This window comes from Bubalus bubalis, chromosome 3 (assembly GCF_019923935.1).
Source record: "Bubalus bubalis isolate 160015118507 breed Murrah chromosome 3, NDDB_SH_1, whole genome shotgun sequence".
NCBI lineage: Eukaryota > Metazoa > Chordata > Mammalia > Artiodactyla > Bovidae > Bubalus > Bubalus bubalis.
The window spans coordinates 17,187,914-17,193,913 of NC_059159.1; the positions used below are offsets into that span (position 1 = coordinate 17,187,914).

The 6,000-nt window shown below is 46.8% G+C and overlaps 1 long non-coding RNA gene across 1 annotated transcript; it reads right to left on the reverse strand.

Annotated features, from left to right (window-relative positions):
- Positions 1–3,268: 3,268 nt before the first annotated feature.
- On the reverse strand, positions 3,269–5,322 carry LOC123332573. Its single transcript, XR_006549412.1, has 3 exons — positions 5,275–5,322; positions 3,555–3,794; positions 3,269–3,388 (listed from the first exon to the last, which is right to left on the reverse strand). It is a non-coding gene; the product is annotated as an uncharacterized LOC123332573 (long non-coding RNA).
- Between the last annotated feature and the right edge of the window lie 678 nt (positions 5,323–6,000).

Below are 6,000 nucleotides of genomic sequence, written 5' to 3' on the forward strand. Positions count from 1 at the left end.
AAGGCAGTGAGTGATTTAATGGCAGAGCTGGGTTTAAAAATCAGGGCCTCTAGTGCTTTGTCCAGGCTTTGGCCCTCTGCAGCACAACTGGAATGGTACCCTTAGCAAACTTGAACACTGTATTAAAGCAGAGTCTCTGCTGGGGGAGCTTTCACCCCCGGGAACATCTCACGTCATCTGGTTGCCACTGCTGGGGAAAAGGTGTTCATGGGCGTTCAGAGAATCAAGGCCCCTTGTAAGCCCTGATCAGATTCCTGATCTGGGTCACCACAGCTTGCAGGGCCTGGCTGCAGCCCGTCTCATGGACGCTTCCATGTGATTTCAGCAGCTGGAACCACCACCTCCCCGCGAATTCAACATGCAGGGGTTGAACTCAAGGCAGACTTCTGCTCATTTTGGTTTGGGGATTTATTTTGTTTTGTGTTTTCCGAATGTGAACTTGGCTTTACTCTAATACAGGACTTCTCAACCATGGCAATCTTAGGGTCTATCCAGGACCTTGTCCCATGATCCTAAGTAGGCTCAGAGGGGAGATATGAAACCTGGACTCAGATTTATGTGCCTGGAAGAATTCTAGACAACAAGTTTTGTCGTGGGGGCTTGTCCTGTGCGTTTTAGGACATGTAACAGCATTTCTGGGTTCTACCCGGGAGATATCAGAAGCACCTCTGACTTTTTTTCCTCCACGGAGGAACATGTCAATTTTTGAAAAAAATGAGATATACTCACATACCAAAAAATTAGGTGAAAATTTGGAATTTCCTGGTGGTCTGTGGTTAAGATTGGACTTCCCTGGTGGCTCAGGCGGTAAAGCATCTGTCTACAACGCAGGAGACCCAGATTTGATCCCTGGGTCGGGAAGATACCCTGGAGAAGGAAATGGCAATCCACTCTAGTACTATTGCCTGGAAAATCCCATGGACAGAGGAGCCTGGAAGGCTACAGTCCATGGGGTCACAAAGAGTTGTACACAACTGAGCGACTTCACTTCACTTTCTGCTGCCAGGGGCCTGGGTTGCATCCCTGCTTGAGAAACTAAGATCCCACAAGCCATGAAGCACAGCCAGAACAAAACAACAACAAGAAAAACTAGGTGAAAAATTTCTATGACTTTGGTTGTCTTTATTCCTTAGTCCCATCCAGGGCTCGCTCATAACTGATACTTAAGTGTTTGACCAGTTGATTTGGCACTGGGCCCTCTGGTGGCTTAGATGGTAAAGAATCTGCCTGCAACGCAAGGGACCTGGGTTCAATCCCTGGGTTGGGAAGATCCCCTGAAGAAGGAAATGGCAGCCCACTCCAGTATTCTTGCCTGGGAGATTCCATGGACAGAGGAGCCTGGTGTGCTACAGTCCATGGGGTTGCAAAGAATCAGACATGACTGGGTGACTAACACTTTCACTTTCTCCTCAGAGAGGTTTCTCCCCTGGACACAGTCTGAAGGTAGGATTCTTGTGAATGGCATGTGTGTACCTGCTGAGGCTGGTGAGCCACAGGGCACTGGACTCCCTGGTGTGTATGGTCATGTGACGAGTTCAGACCAGTGAGTTGTGACGGGTGTCCCTTCTGGGCTGGAGCATTTGATTGCTTGTGTGAGTCCCTCGGGAGTTCTCTCTGTCCACCGAGGCGAGTTTGGAAGCACAGGTAAGATGGAGCTTCCTTCGGGCAGGGCCCCTGAGTAATTACCATGAACTCCAAGCCCCCTCCTGATCCTCACAGGACACATAACATGAGAGGAAGGCAAACTCCTGTCAAACCACTGAGATTTGGGTATTCTTTGTCATTGCAACATAATCCCAGCCTAACCTGACTGCTCTAAGGACCTGCACAGGACTGCTATACACAGAAGTCAGCCCGTATGCGAAGAAACCATCCCATTCAGACCAGCCAGTGGAGTCCATTCAAATGCCGGGATAGTCTGGGGTTAAAAAAATGAAAAGCTCATGAAGTTAATTAACAAACACTTTATTGAGTTAAAAACATGAGTGAGCTAAAAAAAGAAACGACTTGTTTGTGTTATGTTTCAGTTGTTTACAAATTCAGGAGGGCTAAACAGAGCGTGAGCACAGTGCGGGCCCTTTTGCTTGCTGTGTGATGTGGGGGACTGGCTCTCACAAAGTCACAGAGGGGCTTTTGTGTTCCACAATAGCATCTCAGGGCCAGCGTGCTTTGCATGTTCATCCACAATAACTGCTTTCTTCTGGTAAGTTAGGGCCAATGACTTTGGGTTTGGGATGTGGAATCAGAATTATGAACAGGCTAAAGAAGAAAAATTGTACCAAACATCATGACTATAGGAGTGCTTGTCTCTTAAAGGAAGATGCACGTGAATATTCAAACTAGGTAAACCAGAGTGACCAATGACTAAAGTAACTTCTTTACAAAGAATTCTTCTGTCCTAATTCCCTTGGTACCCTGAAGTGTTTGCTTCAGATTCCAGAGGTAGAGGTGAAGGGCAGAGAAACATGAAGCCAAGGTTCATTACTGTTTGATGTAAAAGATAAAACATTTTGTAGATGAATGCACAAAAGAGAAAAATTCAATTTAATATTCATGTAGCTAAACCCCCCCCCCCAAACTTATGGCTTAAACTTAAGCCTTAAAAAGGCATACCTGTCCAAAAGAAGTTTTTGTTACCATATTTTTATTAATAGTTTGCAAACATCAGATAGAAACCCTGATTGTTGATTAATTTTTAGGATTCCTTATGGCCGATGCTGCTAACTAGCTGGCATTACTGGGTAAAACACTTGACTTCTCTGTGCCTGTTGCCTCATTTGTAAAATGAGGGAAATAAAAGACCCTCTGGGGATTGCTTAGCTCTAAAAAAATTCTGACCCTTTGAAAAGAAGCATCCTGGAGAAAAATGTGGGCCCATGCTTTGTATACAAATGATATATTCTCCAAGACAATCAACCTTCCAAATCTGACATTTTACAATAGAAAATAACTTTCAGACTTCCCTGGTGGCTCAGTAGTAAAGAATCTGCCTACCAATGCAGGGGACACGGGTTTGATCCCTGGTCCAGGAAGATCCCACGTTCCATGGGACAGCTAAGCCCATGCACCCCAACTTCTGAAGCTCGTGCACCCCAAAGACCATGCTCCGCAACAAGAGAAGCCACCGCAATGAGAAGCCAGAGCACCTGGCTCACAACAAATAGAGAAAGCCTGTGCACAGCAAAGAAGACCCAGTGCAGCCAAAAGTAAATAAAAACAATAAATTAAGTGGATAAAATTTAAACAAATTTTTAATAACTTTCTTCATGTAGGGCTGATTGCTGGAAAAAGTCAGATTTGTCAGCATCCAGGGTCCTTGGTGCCCTGAGGAAGGGCCGCTGAAGTTGGGAGCCAGTGTGTTCTGAGCACCTGCTGTGGATGGCAGCATCTGGGTAAAGGAGGTAAAAACAAGAACAGCTGGAGAGACCAGCCAGGTCTCCCAAGGTCTTCCTGCTGCTAAGGAGCCAGCCCTCACGCACACCAAGGGCAGCACATGATCCGAACATGGGGTGACGTGGACACACACCCCTGTTCTGTCTGCTTTCGACTCATACCTTTTTTCTAGGATGAGGATGGATGACAATGTCCTCTTCTTTAGGAGAAATACCCCTTTTGTCCATGGGAACCATGTGGTTCTGATCAGGAGCCCCTGTGATGGTGTCCACACCTCTGGTCCTGCAACTGGGCAGGTGATCCAAGTAGGGTTGACCTGCAGGCTGTTTCTAGTTGGAACTAGAGGAAGAGGCTTCCATCTGCTCTGGCGGCCAGGGTTTCTAGCCTCATGGAGACAGTCCCTCCATGGGAAACAGAAACAAGAAGGGGAGAGATCTGATGGGGCCTAAATCGCTGGCTGACCCTCCCCCTGCCCTCTCTGTAGCCTGTTCCAAACCCATGACCCCCACTTCTCCACCCAAGGGAGTTGCAGTTAACCATTTGCAACTCGTGAGGCTGGACTTGTGGGAAAGAGAGAAGAGTGAGACAGTCCTGGAAGCTTTTTTGTGTGTTCAGCCTGGGGAATCCAGCCTCGGGAAGTCTTGTGCAGCCAAAGTGATGGCAGATGCAGCCAAGCCCAAAGGCCACTCAGGAAGAGCAGGCTGGACCAGCAATAAAGTCCCACTGGATTTATCTAAGGACGGCACATCTCACTAGGTGAGGAAAGAAGAAGAAGGGGCCAAAATCTTAGGAAGTTTAGTAAAAAGAAGATGAGTGAAAAACAGTCAGTCAGTTCAGTCACTCAGTCATGTCCAACTCTTTGTGACCCCATGGACTGCAGCACACCAGGCCTCCCTGTCCCCCACCAACTACCAGAGCTTGCTCAAACTCATGTCCATCAAGTCAGTGACGCCATCCAACCATCTCATCCTCTGTTGTCCCTTTCTCTTCCTGCCTTCAATCTTTCCAAGGACCAGGATCTTTTCCAGTGAGTCAGTTCTTCAGATCAGGTGGCCAAAGTATTGCAGTTTCAGCTTCAGCATCAGTTCTTCCAATGAATATTCAGGACTGATTTCCTTTAGGATTGACTGGTTGGCTCTCCTTGCAGTCCAAGGGACTCTCAAGAGTTTTCTCCAACACCACAGTTCAAAAGCATCAGTTCTTCAGCACTCAACTTTGTTTATAGTCCAATTCACATCCATACATGACTACTGGGAAAACCAAAGCTTTGACTAGATGGACCTTTATTGGCAAAGTAACATCTCTGCTTTTTAATATGCTGTCTAGGTCGGTCATAGCTTTTCTTTCAAGGAGCAAGCGTCTTTTGATTTTGTGGCTGCAGTCACCATCAGTGATTTTGGTGCCCCCCCAAATAAAGTATCTCACTGTTTCCATTGTTTCCCCATATATTTGCCATGAAGGGATGGGACCAGATACCATGATCTTTGTTTTTTGAATGTTGAGTTTTAAGCCAACTTTTTCATTCTCCTCATTCACTTTCATCAAGAGGCTCTTTAGTTCCTCTTCGCTTTCTGCCATAAGGGTGGTATCATCTGCATATCTGAGGTTACCGATATTTCTCCCGGCAATCTTGATTCCAGCTTGTGCTTCATCCAGTCCAGCATTTCGCATGATATACTCTGCATATAAGTTAAAGCAGGGTGACAATATACAACCTTGTCAAGAGAAAAAGAGAGTGAGACAAAAAGAGAAAGAGGGGAAGGATAAATGTATTATTGTGTTGAGATATTTTCTGAGAATAAATTTGGGTTTCAGTGCGAGGATCTGAGAAGAGGTGAGTACAGGGCACTCTGCCTTAAGTGAATTTGGGAGGGACATTACCTGTTCAGGGTGCTTCCCCAATGGCTCAGCGGTAAAGAATCTGCCTGCCATGCAGGAGATGCAGGACTTGTAAGTTTGATCCCTGGGTCGGGAAGATCCCCAGAGGAGGAAATGGGAAACCACTCCAGTATTCTTGCCTAGAAAATCCCTTGGACAGAGGAGCCTGGTGGGCTACAGTCCATGGGGTCACAAAGAGTTGGATATGACTGAGTGATTAAGCACGGACTTATCTATTCAGGAGATGGAAAAACACTGTATTGCAGAGTGTGAATGTAATTTAACAGGAGACTCACTTGAAATAGATTCACTCTGACCCTTCACTTCTCTTCGAGCTCTGTTTACCTTCAGATGGCCCCCAGCTGCTTAAAGCCAGGTTCTTCCTATACTTTCTGCTCTACTAAGACTTACTTGCCTGGTGGCTCAGTGATAAAGAATCTGCCTGCCAATGCAAGAGACGCAGGAGACACAGGTTTGATCCTGGGTCAGGAAGATCCCAGGAGGAGGAAATGACAACCCACTCTAGTATTCTTGCCTGGGAAAGCCCATGGACAGAGGAGCCTGGTGGGCTACAGTCTATGGGGTCAAAAAAGTGTCGGACACGACTGACCAACTAAACAACCACCGCCAAGACTTAGACTGACGTTGGCTGTGATGAGCTGGTGGAGCCATCCTCACCACCCCTCCCCCTTTCCCATTCCTCCCCTCCTGCCCCATCCCACGCCCAGC